The sequence below is a fragment of the Schistocerca piceifrons genome, chromosome X (genome assembly GCF_021461385.2).
Source record: "Schistocerca piceifrons isolate TAMUIC-IGC-003096 chromosome X, iqSchPice1.1, whole genome shotgun sequence".
NCBI lineage: Eukaryota > Metazoa > Arthropoda > Insecta > Orthoptera > Acrididae > Schistocerca > Schistocerca piceifrons.
Genome location: NC_060149.1, coordinates 521072153 through 521092748, shown reverse-complemented (window position 1 = coordinate 521092748; position 20596 = coordinate 521072153).

Here is a 20596-nt window from a genome sequence, read left to right as displayed (position 1 = left end):
AGCAAGAAGCATCTAATTTTTGAGTCTATGGAACAAAAACTGAATCTAATCCCTAATCTAATCTTATCTAGTATGGAGGCATATAGACAGATGTTGCTCTCTTGCTCTATTTGTGAGTGAAACAGGAAAGGAAATTACTAGCAGTAGCACAAGGTATCCTCTGCCATGCACCGTATGGCAGCTCGCAAAGTATGTATGAAGACAAAGTCAGTTATTTGGCACACAGTGGCATTCTCTTTGTGAGCAGTAAGACTGACTACGTCATCCTGATGTAATTCCTTGGGGACTGCCTTCTCAGATGCTGAGATGTTAGATATGAAAGCTCAAATGGTTGTAAGAATTTGGCACACAGTTTGACAGATTCCTTCAGCTGTTTCAGATAAAAGTCATCTTATGCCTTGTTTCACTCTACTGGTGATAATCACATTTTGGCAGTATTCTGGTTGATACAGCAAAGACCATTACTTTGGTGAGAAGTGAAGAAATGCTGTGTCTAATTCTATCTCAGTCAGATTCACAGCCCTACCTGGAAGTGGTTCCAAACAAGAATGGAATCAAGCCCAGCTTTCAACCACCTGCAAAAATAAGGATTTGTTTTGTATAGTGTGAAAGACATTCTTGAGATATATTGATCTAGGTCAAAACAAAGAGCATTGGAGCATAGCACAAAAGACACACTAAAAATAAACAAACAAATTGGGCCCAATATAATCACTGTACCTCCCTGTGACAAAAGTGAGCAGATTTTGTTACACGTAAATGTATAATCCTTAACAAGTAAAGTTACTGAACTCCATTACTGACCAGATGAAATTAATTGCAGCATTCTCCGTGTGAATGAACACTGGATTAAAACTACATAAATAAACCTATTTGTGCTATTTGGTTAATTTCTGGCAAGCAGTTACTGTAGACCAAATATTGCCAATCTTTATCAGTAAGAATATGAATTTGGAATATGCAGCTATAGATCTCACCAAACTCTCTGTAGAATGTGTTTTTGAAGCCTATGCTGTGGCAGTACACACTCAAAAACTTATTATTGAATCTGTTTACTGAATGCCGGCTTCTGATGAAAGAACATTCGCAGAAAACCTCTCTGCTTTAATTTTAAAGACTGCTAAATATCAGCATTAAAATATTTTAATCATAGGAGATGTTAACCTAGATACAAAGGAAAAGAGAAAAAAATTTGATTTGTTTACTACATATGTTATGATTTAAATGATGAAACAACTAAGATGGAAACAAGGCTTGACAATTTAATTAGGAATGCATGCAGAAATCAAGTGGAATGTGAATCCAAATTAGGAATATCTGACCATGACAGCATAGGGCTCATAACTGGAAACTGGCCTATTGATACTTCCAAGATTTTAACTACATACAGAGTCCTCAATGAAAAGAATACTGAAATAATGAGAAAAGAATTGAGACCAATAGAGTGGCCCAGTTCATTAACAGTGACAAAGATGTTAATGAATGATTCTTCACATTCATTTCTATCATAAAACATACACTAGGCAGTAACTGCCTCCTTGTTACTGAAAGATGCAACATTAGCAACAGACACAAACCACTTGATGACTAGGTTTTTTTCACCTATAGAGTTACTTGTAAAACCCACATTGTGTACATGATCAGTGTTGGATGAATGAATAGCTCAGTGACTGAAATGTGAAAGAAACCCAAGTGACAAACACCTTGATTGAAATGAGTACTGGGATGCATATTGTATAGAGAGACAGTACAGTTTGGTATCACTATTGTTCAAAAACAATGAATTTACAAATAAATAACAATAGACTATGTTAATGTAAGTGACCAATGTTGCCTCAACTGTATCAAAGGCAGCATTTGTTGTATGAACCGGCTCAATGGTCTCATTCGTAGTACACACACTATGTGATCAAAAGAATCTGGACACCTGGCTGAAAATGTCTTACAAGTTCATGGCAGGTATCTATGATGGTCGAAAGGCCTGGCACGAAGTTGGCATTCCAAAACTTCCTAAAGGTGTTCTATAGGATTTAGATCAGGACTCGCAAAATAACAAGGGGTTCTAGCTCCCTCCATGAGAAACACGACCACGCCATAACACCACCGCCTCCGAGTTTTACTGTTGACACTACACACTCTGGCAGGTGATGTTCACCAAGCATTTGCCGTACCCACATGCTGCCATCGGATTGCCACATTGTGTACCACGATTCATCACTCCACACAAAGTTTTTCCACTGTTCAATTGTCCAATGTTTATGCTCCTTACACCAAGTGAGGCATCGTTTGTCATTTACCAGCATGATGTGTGGCTTGTGAGCAGCTGCTTGACCATAAAATCCAAGTTTTCTCACCTCCCACATAACTGTCATAGTACTTGCAGTGGATCCTGATGCACTTTGGAATTCCTGTCTGATGGTCTGGATAGATGCCTGCCTATTACGCATTATGACCCTCTTCATCTGTCGGCGGTCTCTATCAGTCAACAGATGAGGTCGGCCTGTATGATTTTGTGCTGTATGTGTCCCTTCATGTTTTCATTTCACTATCACATCAGAAACAGTAGACCAAGGGATGTTTAGGAGTGTGGAAATCTCGCGTAAAGACATGTGACACAAGTGACACCCAATCACCTGACCACGTTTGAAGTCCATGAGTTATGCAGAGCACCCCATTCTGCTCTCTCACGATGTCATGACTACTGAGGTCACTGATATGAAGTACCTGGCAGTAGGTGACAGCACAATGCACCTAATACGAAAAACATATATTTTTGGTGGTTTCCAGATACTTTTGATCACATAGTGTAGTTATAGATTACATGGAGTGGATAAAAATGATATAGATTCATTGGGGACAACAAGGCTCATGTTTAGTGTTGAGGCTAAGACCTATTCTGAGCATGTGTAGGTGCTGCAACAAATGAGGCAATTTTGGTATGGACAATGTGAGTCTACCATAGGGCTCAGTAATCACAACATTGGAAATTTTGGAGGAAGCGGGTATAGCTGGGTCATATACCGACAAAAACCACAAGCATACCATCAGTGATTCTGCATTACAAAGTAAAGTGAGCCATCTGCAAGGCAGTGACTGGCAAGTTGTGGAAACAGTACTGTTACAGTTTAAGGATTTATTTAATGCACAAGGTTCATTATCCATGACTCCTATTACCCATTGCATAGTGACAGGGAGTAATGCTCCAGTTTATAACAGGCCATATCGTATACTGAAGTGTTTATAACTGCTCATGGAAGAATTTATTGACCAACAGCTGGCAGGAGATGATATAGAAACCAGTGATGGTCCATGGCCCCAAAGAAATTGGCGGATGGCACCAAGAAATTTCACTTTTATTCTGGCTATAGATATTTTAACACATGAACTACCACTACCTCCTATCCAATACTGAATATTACAGACACACTTGACAATTTAGGCAAGTACTTCTCTACAATAGAGTTGCGTAGTGGGTACCACCAGATGAAAGTAACACCGGTAGATAGGCCTACAACAGTGTCTTCAGTTCCAAGGGAGCATTTTCAATTTCACCAGATAACATTCAGGCTTAAAATGTGCCAGCTACATTTCAAAGAGTACTAGATGGAGTTTTGAAATGATTGAAACCTAGGTAGTGCATGGTGTATCTCGATGATATTACAGTTTGTTTGGAAGATATAGGCGAACATGTGAAATGGTAAAAGGAAGTATTTGATTGACTAAGACCAATGCATCTTACACTAATTATTGACAAATATAACCTTGCCAGACACAATCAAAGTTAGCGAGGAGGGTGTATAAACTGATCCCCATTTAGTATCAACAGTTTCTGAATTTGCAACTCCATAAACAACCAAACAGTTACAATCTTTTCTGGGCCTTTGAAATGAAAGTATTACTGAAAATGTATTAAAGACTTTACACCCACTACTGGTGTTTCCCAATTTTGATAAGGAATCTATCCTTTCCTATGGTGCAGGCAATACGGCTATCAGTTAAGTTCTGAGTCAGGATACTGATGGAAAACAGTATCCTGTGGCATACGCTTCTTGACAGTTGGACAGACTGGAACACAATTACTCTGCCACATGGAAGGAAATGTTAGTGCTGATTAGAGGATAATGTACTTTAGATGTTACCTATACAGGCAGAAATTTAGGGTAATAACTGATCATGCTTCCTTAAAATGGCTATTAGGCTCGAAGGATCCCTCCAGCAGATTAACCTGGTGGGCCCTGAAGTTGAGTGAGTTTGATTATATATTTGTTCACAAATCTTGTAGAAGAGGAACAAATGCAGATACTTTGAACTGCAAGGTAGCAATATTGCAAATACTTGGGAAAAGTGTGACCAGCAGAGAGAACAGGCAGCTGACATGAGCTGTCCGGAATTCAGGTCGCAGGCACAGTTCACAACATATGTAGCCTTACTTTGCAGATCTAGAAAATGTGGACTGTTCATAGTTGTTCCTCTGTCACTAAGGAACGAAGTGTTACAACAGGCACATGACTGCATTTTGTCAGCTCAGGGGGCTGAAGAGTGACTGATAGAACAGTAACCAAAAAGTTTTTGTGTGTACAAGGGAGCATGATGTGCACCAATATGTGACGAACTGCATACCATGTGCACAGCAGGAAGATCTCAGCCATAAAAAGATTCCTCTTCAAATGTGATCAGAGATGTCCAAACCTTTTCAAATAATAAGTTTTGATATTTTAGGTCTGTTCAACAGGACTCCAGCTGGTAATAAATACATATTAACAATCACTGAGTTGCCACGGCATTGGTGAATAATTGTATTCTTGAATTTGGTGTGCTGGAAGCCTTAATAACTGATTAATAACCTTAATAACCCCTTATCTGATTTGGTGAAAAACCTTTGTCATGCACCTTGTGTTCACAAGTTACGGACAAGCCCGTTCAGTTTGCAAGCAGATGGATCTATGGAATGAATTCACTGGACAATATTGAAGATGGTGAGTTACTGTGCCAACAGCCAACATCACTGGAAAACATACCTTAGTTATGCTATCAGTGCATACAATTCTATGCTAGTAATGCTCTCTTGCTCTACAAGGTGGTCTATGGATGAAAAATGCCTTTGCCTTTAATGTACTGAAACCAAAGTTGGGATCTGATGTTGGATCAGAGAAGAAATATGCAGAAATAATACACAAGGTATAGAAAACAGTTTGATGAATCAATACAAAAGTACTGGTAAGGCAAGAATGTGTGGGACAGTGAGCAAGTCAGTTTCCATATTGGTTACCAACCCATATATGTCAAAAGGGCAAACCACGAAATTTTTAACGAAATATAAAGGTTATAAAGATGACCTCCCCAGTCAGTGCAAAGATCCAATTACCTACCAAAAATTCTATTGTACGTATTAGCAGAGTAAAGCCACTTGATGGTGTGATACCACAAATTCTGGTAACAGTACCACAACAAAGCAACAAACCAAGGAATGTTATGGGGACTGGTCTGTGAATACCAGGGGAGACCTTGAAAAAAATGTCAGTTTTCTAAACAGTGTAACTCAAAGAATAAGATTTATAAGCCCATATAATGCTTACCAGCTTTTAAGACATCTTTTGGGAACATTTTTATGTATGAACAACAGCTTTAGCTCTCACACTTATTTTTAATTGTATTTTTTTGTTGCAAGTGAAATAAATCATGCTAATTATTTATGTAAATCATAGTTATTCAAAATACAAACAAAGTGGAAGGTTTATTTTTTTTCCTGTAAGTTCTTTAAAGCAGACTCTTGAAAAGATGCTACTGTCATAAATTGTGCCGGCCGCTGTGGCCGAGTGATTCTAGGCGCTTCAGTCTGGAACCGCGCAACCGCGACAGTCGCAGGTTCGAATCCTGCCTCGGGCATGGATGTGTGTGATGTCCTTAGGTTAGTTAGGTTTAAGTAAGTCTACATTCTAGGGGACTGATGACCTCAGATGTTAAGTCCCATAGTGCTCAGAGCCATTTTAACCATTCATAAATTGTGGTACAAAAAATTTTAAGTAAGATTATCAAAAATTTTAGAAATGAATTCAGGGTTTTTCTTCAAAAAAGCATTTTATTTTCAAAGTTAAGTCACAAGAGTAGTCTACTTTTTAGTTAAGCATGTTTTAAGACAGTATACAACTTTCGGGAAATTCGAGTTAAAAATTCCTCCAATCCATCTGTGGCATGAATCAGCAAACCATTGTTTATTAGTATTAGTTGAAAACAATCTTGGTTTCAGTTTTAGTTTTTTTATTTATCAATTATGTGTTTCACCTTATTTTGTCATCTTCAGGCTGATCTGCATAGAAAACAGAGAACAAATACATCTATTTAAGGATCGTGATCACATTGTGCATTCTTGGATAACCTAAAAGCATGTATAAACAGATCAAATACCAAAAGAGCAAATACCTTAATTTGGTATTTCTTAGGACGATCCCTTAGACAGTGTAGTCAAAGGGCATCGTTGAGTACATCAGGCCAACATCGCCTTTGTTAACCTCAGTAAATACTAGAAATATAAAATAGTAAAAATGGATAACAGAATTGACCAATGATCAAACACTCAGAATGCAATCATATTGCCGAAGTCTTATGATAAGGCCTTACCTTTCTAGATGGACGTGAGTGACTCCAAGACCTACATAACGCGCATATGTTCACAGGAGCAAATGATAGAATAAGATGGGGCTTAAGTAGTTAGCATTATGCACCACAGTGCCGTATGCTAGTATTGATGCCTAATACAGAATCACCCCATTAGATGGCACTGTCACGCAGCTGCCGGTAAGAATGAGAGATCGTAAACTGGATATACATTGCCACTAAAAACGCGATAATGATTGCGATCCTTAAATAGATGTATTTGTTCTCTGTATTCTATGTAGATCAGCCTGAAGATGCCTAAATAAGGTGAAACATGTAGTTGATAAATAAAAAAACTAAAATTGCAACCAAGACTGTTTTCAACTAATACTAAAATTTAAGTTAAAGTTAAAACTTGCTTCCTCTATTAAACTTGCATGGTGCTAATGCATCTCAGGTGCAAATTCATCTTGTTTCCTGCATTGCTCTTCCTCCCTTCTCTTTCTCACTCATCTTCTTCTTATTTTTGCTTCTTTTGTGGCTTCCAACACCGATTTTTCTGCCTCAGAGGGTGTCAATGGCCATTAGAGCTCTATACATATTTAGTCCACCAGGCACTCCCATCAGTTCCATAACATTAAGCCTTGACACTGCACCATCACTGATACACAAAACAGCATCAAGCACACCTATTTTCAAAGTATTTAGTTGTACTAGAACAGTTCGTGGTACTGTTCCCATATACAAGTGTTGAAATTTTCATTTGGATTTTGAGTCCTACCATGCAAACATTTCCCTAATAATCTTGTGTCACTAAGATCCTTATATATAGGTTTTATAACTTCCATTGTAGCAAATAGCATAGAATGTTTATGGTCGTAGGTCTCAGCTTGAGTAACAGCCCTCTGGTAGCCACACCACGAATCACTGCCAGGTGGGCAGAGTGCATGAAATGGGTTGTCATCTGTGGAGGATTTTTGACAGAATGTAGTCCATACTGCGTTTTTCATTCCCTCAAGGTCATTTTTATTTTGTCTTATTGCTTGTCCATAATAATACTGCAACCTGCCTATTTCTTCGCCTGTAAGCCAACCACATCCACTAATGCACTTACCATCAGCAAATTTCTTTCCTTTCAAATTCCTCTTCATGTGCCTCAATCTTGTACCTAACCTTTTCTGGACATGTTCAACAAATTCAATTTTTTTCAATTTTAGTGTCAGCATAAGGTTTGGATTCACATACTTTTTGGTACCATTTTGAGTCCACATCTCCCATGTAAGATTTATACATCACACCATATTTCCCCACTGACCTGGAAAGTATCTTCACAACATGTTCAGATTCCATCCCTCTACTATAACCTCTAAAATTAATCAAAAATTTATTACTTTCAGTTCCACTAGTACAGCCATGACAGTACTTTGTAATACATTCCACATCAATGACTTTACCATTGTCCGAGGAGGTAGCTGTCACTACACCATTTAGGGAACTATAGCCTCTTCATTGCCAGGATGCATCCAGGACTGCAGACATACATGTATTCCTGAACAGCATTTTTCATACTATCATTTGCTACTTCATCTAAATTCTGTAGAATAATTTTATTGTACCTGTCAAACCTTGTGGGGGAAGGTAAGTTCATAAGAACAGAGAAAATATTTGTGCACTTCGGTACCCTTTGCCTATACACCTCATAGCATAAGCAAGTTTAATATTTGTGTTATGCACTCTCTGTTTATTTATGCCACAAATATAGCCACATTCACTTAAATCACAAAAATTACAACCAATTCTTAATTTTGATGCACAACCTCATCTAGCACATGTCTCCTCAACTACCTTCACACCACTGTTGCCACATCCCTTTCACTACAAAGCTTTATTTATTGGTTCAGCTGAAGCATAGAGTTCAACAATAACACAACCTGAATCAATAGTTAGTGTCTGTATTATCAGCAGTAATACTGTCAAGCCCATTGTCCATATATTTCAGTTTTAGCTTCAGAGCACTTGGACTAATTGAAGCTGATTCAAGCATTGCATCACGTTGCATTTCAGTATTGTCAGAGTTAATCCATTTGGTGAACCGATTTCCATAAAATTTGCATTGTTTAAACCGAAATTCTTAATTCTTTCCATTGCTTTCAAGCAAAATAACAAACTCGCACACACAATTACTTCACTACAAACAAAATATTCACACCAAAACAACAGCAAACAATGACTAAACTATCTGTATAAACAAAAGATAAGCAACTGTAAAGCTTTTGCAGTTTAACCAACTTAAGGGACTATAAAGTCATAAAAATGAAACAAATGAGAGCAAAACTTTATTTTTAACAGAGCTGACTCTGTGCCATGAGGACGTCGTGGTGCATGCAGCCACTTTCGAATTCCTCTAGTTTTGGTACGCTCTGTAGTCCATTCTCCTGAAGTAAACTTTTTCTCATTCAGTAAATTACAAAGAATGTTTTAAGAGGAAAATGAAAAAATCGATCTTTTGACAGTTATTCATATACAAGTCTCCTTAAGAAGACTGTGCTACCAAATATTCTTGCCATGCACAGGGAACTGTAAAAAATTAGATCAAGGGACTAGTTTACAATGTACTTTTCCACTTTTTAAGGTATTATATTGGTAGAGAATGTTAGGGTTTAATCAGATATTAACATAAGTCATTCATTATTGTTATTATTATTATTATTATTATTATCAGGTGGGCATACTTTTGAAGAAGGGAGGGGAATTGACGTGCATTCCTTTCCCCTACGTGGCATAACAGCAAGGACACACCAAAGAATAACTGTATTTATGGTGAAGTGGGAAGTGGGAAGTGCAATCCTGAACTAATCACTAAACTCTGGAGTGTTGTTTTCCGAACACAGCCAGATGTATTACTGACTAGCCATCACTGGACACTGAGGCTACATTTTGAGGTATGGAAAGTTAGAACTGAGATTTGGAGGCTACAAGAGATATTCATGGAATTACACGAGGGGGCACAGAAAGAAGCCATTGTATCGGCGATTAAAGACTAATACCAAGAGCTGCAACCTCCATATGACATGTTAAGGGAAGATAATGCAAGTGTTGGATGTAGTGCCACAAGCAGCTATAAGTAGAAAGAGGGGATGGATCAACACAGGTGAGACATTATTTGGTACAGCAAATGAAGTAGATGTGTAAGAACTTAATACAGTGATAAGCAGGTGCAAGGTACAGTAGAATGTGTACAAACCACAGTAGAGTGGTAATTCAGTCAACTAATGAACCTGGAACATAATTTACTGAGCAGTATTAGAGTGATACTGGAGGTAGCTAAAGAACTCAGGGAATGTGTGTGCAACCCATGGCGATGAATGAGTACCTTAGGTGAGAAGACGACTATTGCTATAATGTTACGGGTGCTGACCAACAGTGTTACTGATGCAAGACTTCAAGTTTCAGGAGTGCAAGAAGCCATACATCATGCGAGCAATTAATTTTGGAAGGCTTACATAAAGCATGGAGAGATTTTCTGCCAGAACTTCAGCATGTAATCAAGTTGACACAAAGGAATTTAGCACTATTTTATAAATAAAGGATCTTCAGGAATGTAAAACAGGGTGTAGTACTATTTGTACAACTCGGATAGTACAAATGGATACACATCCTGTGAGGTACAACTGTTCAGTGGTGAACATGACACCATGCAGTGTCACAGAGAAGTGTTGAAACCTGAATCACATTTTCAGAAAAACCCACATGATTTACTCAGTCTGCTCACCAGAAACAGTAATAATCAACTGTTTTGAGGATGGAAAACCTAGTGGCAGGTAAAGGATGAAACTATGGAACAGTGGAATATAGATCAATGGCACGACTTGTGATATAGCAAGTGAAACCAACATTTACCTGCAGCCATTACTGGTACAACCTTGATTAAGTTGTCAACACTAGTGCTGAAAAAGGACAATTTCTTATGGAACAAATGTTCAGGCATATTGAAAATTTTTGAGAACAGTATCACAGAAATGTCATTATTGTAAGTGTTTGAACTACTAGCATAACCACATTTCTCATAGCAACTTGTAAGCTCTACCTATGCTCGAGGTGGAAAGCTGTCAGTACCTCAGACCTACCATTGCAGCAGATACCTGTGGAATGGCTTGACACCATATGTAAACAATAAAAACTAGACTTACTTGCTGTAATACTTATCATATTTTAATAATTTGAGATCAAAACTACACTCATGCTCATAAATTAAAGATAATTGCAGAATGTGGTGCCACACAATGTGGCACTACACAAAACTGGCGCTAATAGCATAGGCACGTAGCGAACACACACAGCACAGATCTGTAAGTCCACGGTATTGGCAATAAGATGAGAAAACCGTCCTGAAACACATGTGCTACAAAATGCCACCGTTTCCTGCACATGTACATCGACGTCAATATGGGATATGATCACCATGCACACATACACAGGCCGCACAGTGGGTTGGCATATTTTGGATCAGGTGGTTGAGCAGCTGCTGGGGTATAGCCTCCCATTCTTACACCAGTGCCTGTCGAAGCTCCTGAAGTGCCCTTGGGGTTTGAAGACGTGCAGCGATACGTCGACCAAGAGCATCCCAGACGTGCTCGATGGAGTTTAGGTCTGGAGGACAGGCAGGCCACTCCGTTTGCCTGATATCTTCTGTTTCAAGGTACTCCTCCACAATGTCAGCTCGGTGGGGCTGTGCGTTACTATCCATCAGGAGGAAGGTGGGACCCACTGCACCCCTGAAAAGGCAGACATACTGGTGCAAAATGATGTCCTCATACACCTGACCTGTTACAGTTCCTCTGTCAAAGACACGCAGGGGTGTATGTGCACCACTCATAACCCCACCCCACACCATCAAACCATGACTTCCATACAGGTCCCTTTCAAGGACATTAAGGGGTTGGTATCAGGTTCCTGGTTCACACCAGATGAAAACCCAGTGAGAATCAGTATTCAGACTATACCTCGACTCTTCCGTGAACATAACCTGGGTCCACTGTTCCAATGACCATGTACTGTGTTCTTGACACCAGGCTTTACAGGCTCTCCTGTGACCAGGGGTCAGTGGAATGACTTGCAGGTCTCCAGACGAATAAACCATGTCTGTTCAGTCGTCCGTAGACTGCGTGTCTGGAGACAACTGTTCCAGTGGCTGCAGTAAGGTCCCGAGCAAGGCTACCTGCAGTACTCCGTGGCCATCTGCAGGCTCTGATGGTGAGATATCGGTCTTCTTGTGGTGTTGTACACTGTGGACATCCCGTACTGTAGTGCCTGGACACGTTTCCTGTCAGCTGGAATCATTGTCATTAGCTTGAGATCACACTAGGTGGCACACGGAGGGCCCGTGCTATGACCTGCTGTATTTGACCAGCCTTCAGTCACCCTAATCCGCAGGTCAAATGCACTGCATGGTCATACCTTGAGGTGATTTAAACCTGCAAACCACCCACCAGAGTGTTGTTTCACCATGTATCAGCATTATCCTTAATTTATGAGCATGAGTGTAGATTTTAAGGAACAAAGTGGTAATGAGCAGTAAAACCCACTCTTGTGAGTTGTTAAACAATAATTGCTAAATACAGTACTTTGTAAATATAACCTATGATATGGAGTTGTTCTAGTGTGACACTAACCCAAAATTTGGGTAGAATTTCTTGAAGAAAGGAGGACTGTTGCCCAGCAACCGTGTTCTGGTGCACCAATAAATTATTGAAACTATTGCTCAACACAGACAGTAAGAGACCCAAGTCTGACTCAGACAGTGTGTCAGAATCAAAATCTAGAGCATGCAAAGAGTGTCAGTACTGCAAAAGTTAGGTAACACTCATAACTCAGTGAGCAGAGCTACAGCAAGGAGTGCAAATGGTGCGGTAAGACAGACCCACAACATTGTTCTGCAAACTCTACAACACGGAATAACAGGCAACGTCCGAGCTCTGCTCCAAGCATTCTAATGCTGATAAGAAATGCATAGGCGGAGTACACAAGTTGTTATGAGAAACATGGTTATGCTAGTAGTTGAAACATCCATGCTTGAGACACCATGGCATGGACAGGATCACTGACACCTCAGGTTAAATGAGGGCAATTGGCCACCTAACCTGCTATAATGACATGATGTCTGGCTTTAAATACCCATTTTGGACATCTTGTCCTCAATGTCTGATCATTCCATCTGCTTCACTGATCCCGACAGAATAACCGTCTTACTAGTTACAGGTTAATTCTGCAGGCAAACTGTGATGTGCTCCTTGCCATCTGTTTGAAGACTTCAACTATGAGACTGCAGCTTATTGGCTGTGGTTGAACTTAATAATTCCATGCCATCACTTCTGATGGGTCGCAACCATGACTGATAGGCGATACATACCATCTAGGCCTTCCCCTGGTAAAGGGCCAAAATGACTTACTTCAAGCTGCCATCTTCTACTAGCTGGATGGGTGCCCAATTGCTGCCTCCCAGGCTGTACATGTATCACATTCTTGGTTGTAGGCTGTGTGTGCTGGGGGAGACCTGGATGCTGGAAGACACCAAGGATGCAGATTCAAGCATATGTCCCTCTTTGGGAGCACAGAAGCCATCATGTCCACAGAGTTGCGTCCGCACGCATCACTACCACAACCCACTCCCACGCAGTGTGTCAGACCCGCCGCAAAACTACATTGAGCCCTCAGGGTGCTGCATCTAACATTCCTCACCGACACTTGAGCAAGCAGCTTGGCCCATTTGCTGAGTGCCAGGGAAGACAATATTCATTGCAGTAATCACGTTAACAAAATTTTATTACAGATACTGCTGTTTCACTGACAACTTCTGGCATAAAACTGTAACACTCACCAGCGCTTGGAGCTCAGTCTCCAACACTAGTAACATCACCGTCTCACCTGTCCATCTTTGAATCCCACTGAGTGCCTGACCTGAGGGCTTGACCTTTACAACTGGCATCAGAAGTGGTTGACCATGTTATGACTGGTGGTCGGAAGTGGACCTCACGATAATGTGGTACGCCATTATGACTGGTGTGTGGAAGTGAACACTGATTGTTGATAGTGCACTACATAACACAGCTTATTTGTTGGTGATGTAATTTGCATTATGATGTGACAATGATAACTAATTCATGGTTTATTGTCTGACTTCAATGATTTTATGTTTGCTAATATGATACTGTAAATGCTTTTAAAGACCTGATGGTTAGTTGACTGAAACTGGTTGTGTAAATAAAGATTTTATCAGCAACTCAGTGGTAATCATGACACTTTTCAAAGAGGGAAAAGCCGTAACCGATGTCGTATGAGCAAGCTAGGTGGTCAGCAGGGAACTATTCTAGGGAACAGGTCTATGAGAAGACAGATTCAGAGAGTAAAAAGGAAGAGGTAATACTATAGTTTGAACCCCATCTTGCCTAACAAAGTGAGTTGTGATCCCCCTGGGTGCACTAAAAGTAGTATATGATTTTTGCTGTTTGAGTAGCAAAGTAGCTGATGTCGGTCAAAGTAGAGGAGGTCTAAACTGTAGACTGGTAATATGAAGAAAAGCATTTCTGACAGAGAGGAATTTGTTAACATTAAATATGACTTTAAATGTTATAGATTTGTTTTCTGAAGATATTTGTCTAGAATTTAGCCTTGTGCAGAAGTGAAATGTAGAAGATATACAGTTCAAACAAGAATAGAATGTGAGCTTTTGAAATATAGCGCTACATGAGAATGTTGAATATTAGATGGGTAGATCAAATATTAATGACGTACTGAACTGAAATGGGGAAAAAAAGTGGAAAGCCATGGCTTGGATATGGTAAGCAGGTTCAACTGGATATAGGTTACAGAAGTTATGTAGAGATGGAGAGAGACACTAAGACAGGCTAACATCGAGACTTGCACTAGACCAGTCTTTGGACTGAAGATCACAACAATGGGATCTAATCATCAATGAGTGGCTTCATCTGGATAGATACGGCAAGAGATACTTTTGGGCTCACTTCCTCGCCATTATTGAGGCTAGACACAAGTCATACAGTATTAGTGTGATGCTTCTTGAGGGTGCCTAATTTTTTGTCTGGTGCACTGACAGCACAACACACAATGTCAACATCAGTGTGCTGACTTTTGTCAAAAGACCAACTCACCCAGATTCTCATAATTTCCTGTGATAGCACAGTAGAAAGCTGAGGTAGTGAACTTGTCAGAAGCTCTGATTAACCAGATCCACTAACTAGCTATACTCCACTCAAATGACTGCCCTCTCCGTTTGCTCCAGCTGGACTGATTGTCAGACAGTGACAACTACAGTGAGTGAATAACAATTTGGAACTCTTACTTCCAAGTTACCCAAAACTGCTGACTAGCCCTAGTGCTAGGGCAAAAGGAAGGGAAAGGATGATTAGGAATTTATATGTGGATGAAAAGCTTCATAGAGATAGAGAATAAGCTGTTGTTGGGGAAGGAAACTGAGTGTGTCCTTTTCAGAAGAACGATCACAGCATATTCTTCAAGCAATTTAAGGGAATCACAGAAAACTGGCCAAATTTTAATTCTGGCACTTCCAAATATGGATCCAGCATCTAATCACTGTGCTGTGTGTGTGGTCTGAATGGAAGGGAAAAGTTAATAACAGGTTAAAGCTGTGGGATACCAATGATATTGCAGCAGTGGCAACATTGGTTTCCATCAGTTCACTGAAATTAAGCACTGTCGGGCTTGGCTAGCACTTGGATAGGTGACCGTCCCGGTCTGCCGAGCATTGTTGGGAAGTGGGGTGCACTCGGCCCTTGTGAGGCAAATTGAGGACCTGTTTGATTACTTAAGAAACAGCAACTCTGGTCACGAAAACTGATGACAGCCAGGGAAGCTGTGTGCTGACCATATGCCCCCTTCCATATCTGCATCCAGTGATGCCTACCAGCTCAGGATGACATGGCAGTCAGTCAGAGCTCTTGGATCTTCTGATGCCTGTTTGGAGAGAGAGAGAGAGAGAGAGAGAGAGAGAGAGAGAGTTGTAGGATTGCCTGTATGTCTCCAGGTTAGTCAACTGGAAAAGCACTGCTTGCAAAAGTGACTTCTGGGCTGGAATTTTGGCCAGTTTTAATTTTTATGTACATTTAACACAATAGATATTTCATTAATTTCACCAAAAGTAAAAGATTTTACACCATATTATGTGCTTCTTATCCAAAAATTACTCCGTAAGTTCCTTTGTGTTGCTTTAAAATTTGGTTGGACAATGACTTTTTTCTGAAACTGTATTGCACAAGAGAGAACTCATGCTCTTGGTATTTATCCCAAAATACTGTACCTGCTGTTTACCTAAAAACTGTCTTGTGAAGGATCTTATTGTTGGTGCTTTATAAATGAAGTATTAAATGTCAGTTAAAAATTGATGCCAGGTGTTTCCTTTACAATCTTGTGTCATTATATAAGTACATAGTGAGAAATTTAAAAACATTGTGTGCAATTTTCCTGCTTATGTGATAGTAAACAGGAGTAGTTTAATTTGTCTGCAATTGACTAAGAAAGTTATGGATTCACTATGAAGCAATAGGGTCAATACGAATCATCCAAAATTTTTCTACACGTATTACTGATGCGGTGTGGTCGAATATCGAGAGCAGTGCAAGAAGTAATGACCGCCACAGAGATACTGCACAGTAAACTGGTATCATGAGATGCCAATGAGATGCTACGAAGAAGCCGGGTCTCCCGTAGTTCTGAGGCACCTCTGCCCTGGAATAGCATTGCCAGAGGCCAGGAGCGCAGTTCTGTTAGAGGTCAGATCCTGCCCACTTCCATGAAGTTCCTGTCGGAGTAATGTCGTCACGCTGCCTTCTCGCCATGACATAGCCCGTGTCAACCATTAGGGAGTGAAGAGACTTACGTCTCCTGTAAACTGTGCCTAAACGCCAACGCTATCAGAAGTGTCAACAAGTGTCTACGAACTTGTGTTTTCTAGTGACTGTAGTGAAGCTGCAGTACAGCCCTTCTGAACTTGTATCAGTTTGCCACAAAGTAATCATGGCTCATTTAGTGTGTTCTGAACTGCTCATCAACACGTGCAGTTTCATAGTTACAGCCAAGCCTGGTGAGCAAAGGTAAGTTTTGTTGCAATTAATGAAGTATTACTTATTTAGGGTGTACAAAGCAACTGCATTATTACTGGTCACCTCAGTGTCTAAGAAGTCATACACAACATCGGGAAAATTATCATGAAAAACTTACTACTTATACTGCAGTACCACATTATGGGAACAAACTTACATTATTAGTGGCCGGAAAGAAGTGATTTTACAGAAATTTGCTCAGAATAAAGAACACTTAGTTTTAAAAAAAAATTATCACAAGTTATTCTTTTGTTGAACTTAATGTGTCACACACAGGATGGTTGTGTTTAAACAGACCGTAAAGAAGGCTAAGTGAGAAGTCTTCATCAAATGCAAAAATAACAATTTTGTCTACAGAGTTAACAAAGAATATCAGTCATTTGGTATGCTGCAGCTCTGATGATATCCTTGTATTTGACTTGAACTACTTTTTCCTGCTGAAGCCCATATGTCTGGCCTAGATGTCTTTCTATGAATGACTGTTGGAAATATCTAAATGTCAGCTGCATCAAAGTTAAGCTTATTGCTATCTCCTTCACACAACTTGATGTGAAGAAGTCTCATACCTAAGAAATAGATCATACCCAAATTTTAATATAACATAGCCTGATTACATATGATGATGCTTTATTCAATCATGCAGAGATTAGCATCTACTATACAAATGATACTTATTTCTGTGTATATTTTATATATGTATCCACAGATGTACCTGCATGTAAACACCCCTCCCCCCCCCCCCCCCCCCCAAATTGTGAACACTTTTACCCACAGAATTTTTATTACTGTGAATATTATTATCTACATAAAGCTCTATGTATAGATCGATAATAAACTATGCTGCTGTTTCCAAAAATGTGATCTCCTATGAGAAATGTTAATAGTCTGATCTTTCAGCTGATCAACAGCTGGAGTGATGACAATATTGTAAATATACCCAAAAGAAAACTAATGTATATAAGCACAGCCAATGATGAATCACTTGAATCAGTGTCATCATTTATATACCTCTGTATGATAAAAATAACACAAACATGTGAATCTTAAAAATGGTACATGTAAACACCAACTGAAATTCATTTGCAGTGTAACTTCTTTATGAAGGAAGTAGCTTACAAGATGATCATGAGGATCATCTTCTGGCACAATGCGTCTGTCTTACAATGTATCAAATTAAGGAAGAAAATATAAACAAAAATGGCATGATTTGTGACAGGTTTCTCTATTATACTGCATGTCATATGAAGTGTCAATTTTTAAAACTGTGAGACTATTACCAGCCACACACTATTTTAAGAACTCACTCATCCCCCCACCCCCCTCCACTCGCACTATTTTTTTCTGCTTGTTGGACCCATATCAAGAACCAGAAGATTTATGATGAACAACATGTTTGTTAACTTGTGCATCTGCAGCATATGAGAGCTGTTGTATGCTGCAGTAAGCAGTTTACTTGAAGATGAGTGATGAAGTACTTCTTGGTCTATCATAGTTGTCGCCTCTCACATCTGATTTATCGTATGAGTCAATTTCAGTTTTGATTATAAGCAGCATATGAACATTAATTATCTTTGCATGCCTGTCATTTGCTAAGTTGGAATCTTCTGTATTTCATTGCAACCAAAAGTGTGCAGATAGTACGTATTTTTTCCAATTGCTATCTCGATAAAAGCAAGACATTGTGATACGTACTGAAGTCTACAGCCATTATCATGCTTCATCCCAACAGCAACCATGAATGGAATTATAAAGGAAGGAAGTGAGTTTAGAATTTAACATCTCTCAAAGAATTACACTGTCGGCAACAGATCTCAAGCTGAAACCAACCATCCTATATTTGCCTTAGCTGATTTAACGAAACCCCAGAATGACACAATGACAAGGAACACTGATACAAGGAACCCTCTGCCACATACTGTGCAGTAACTTATAGAGTAACTAAATAATCATGAAGTAATTTTCATTTATTACAACCTAGGGTCTGGCATTTAAGAACCTGTTTTGAAAACCAAAGTACTTTATTTTACTGCAAAACCACTGACATTATCTTAATGAATAAATGAGTTGTCAGAGTTCCAGAAATGCATTCCATTCTGAGTAATCCAGTGTTTCTCGGGATCTCCACACACTTTTCATAAATCAAAGCTAATTCTTTATATTTGATCTGATAACAACAATATTTTGTACAAGGAAACATAACTACCAACATCTGCTGGAAAGAAAGGAATATGAAACCTTCACAACACCAGTTTGTAATGCCCTTAAATTTAACTACTGTTCCATGTAGAAATGTAACAGTAGATACGAAATAAACCTCTAATCATACACTTACTATTACAAAATTACAGACACAAAATTTATTTTGAAACACATTTATTTGTCACACTGAAAATACAACAAAACATACAACAGCAGCCCACAACTTCAGATACCATTGAAAACAAATATTCACAGTTGGTAGTGTTGACACAATGTATAATAAGTACTTACTAAAATGTGAAATACATTTTCCATCACTGTGACTAATGAAGCACATGAATACTACGTACAACATTAAGTACCTCATGGAATCAGATTCACAGCACAGAATGAAATACTTAAGACTTTTTAAAATAAATTACTACAGATATTAACACAAAGTTCCTTGAAAATACAGCTACACTGGACAGCTTTAGACGGTTTCTCTTTTTCAAATATGAGATCACATAAATCACAACAGTGAAATTGAACTTCAGCTTAGGAATGATATTTTGCTTAATAACTGTGGAATCATTTAGGATACCAAGTTAAATGTAAAATACGAATAGGCCCAAATACTCTAGACAAAAATGAAACAAATTTACTTTATTGGCATACAGTATTTACATCTGTACTTGAATGTATTCCTTTCATTCTGTGCAATAAACATAGTTAAAAGAAGCAATAATATGACTTCTGCTGCTTTACACAATTTTTATAACAACATATGAAAACATAAATAATAATCCATACATGGGAGACATCCATTGATTAACCCGAGGCCAAAACTGTTGTATTTTTAATCTAATATAAATGACATGCATAATTAAACTATTTGACATTTCTGCACTGAGAAACAATTACTAATTTAAAGACATTTCCTTATATTTCTTCCTCTATCTACATCCTAGCACAGAGGGGAAGAAATGACACAGCAGACTATGGAGTTTTAAGGCACATTCTTCATTTAACAATGCATGAGACACTTAGCCTATTTTGTCATGTAGTTATTTCAGTGGCAGTTAGTCTACTTCGAAATAAAACATCTTTAAGGGGCTGCAACCTCCATGTTATCTGGCACAGGACATAAAGGTAAAGTCATGTAACTAAGTATGCAGACCAATGTACAAAACTAATTATTTCATAACATACATGTGCAATTTTAAAACTGCTTGATTGCTGAAATTACTGGCAACAAATACTCAGAGATGAAACTGCAATCAACCAGCATTCTCATGTAATATATTACAAAACCTAGAGTTACTCATGCAATTTAACTAAAGGCATTTTCAGGAAGACATCTTAGCCCTTCAGGCAGTTAATACAACAACAAAATGTATGTACCACATGAATAACGTCCAATGATGCACTAAATGTAAGGGTGCCAGAAGAGGTCACTCTGACCTCCTTGTTTTCTTGTCAGCTCATTTCAGTTAATTATGTTTCCACATTGCACTGGAAACTTAATACACTCATTACCAAATCTATCAAGATGTTAGATACTCCAGACTGTTTGGCTCATTCAGTACACACAGCAATAACACTGATTCGAGAACAATATGTAAAATCTATATCTCTCCTTACAGTCACAGAAATGAGAGCCTGCTTCCTAGGCTTTAGAGCTTTAC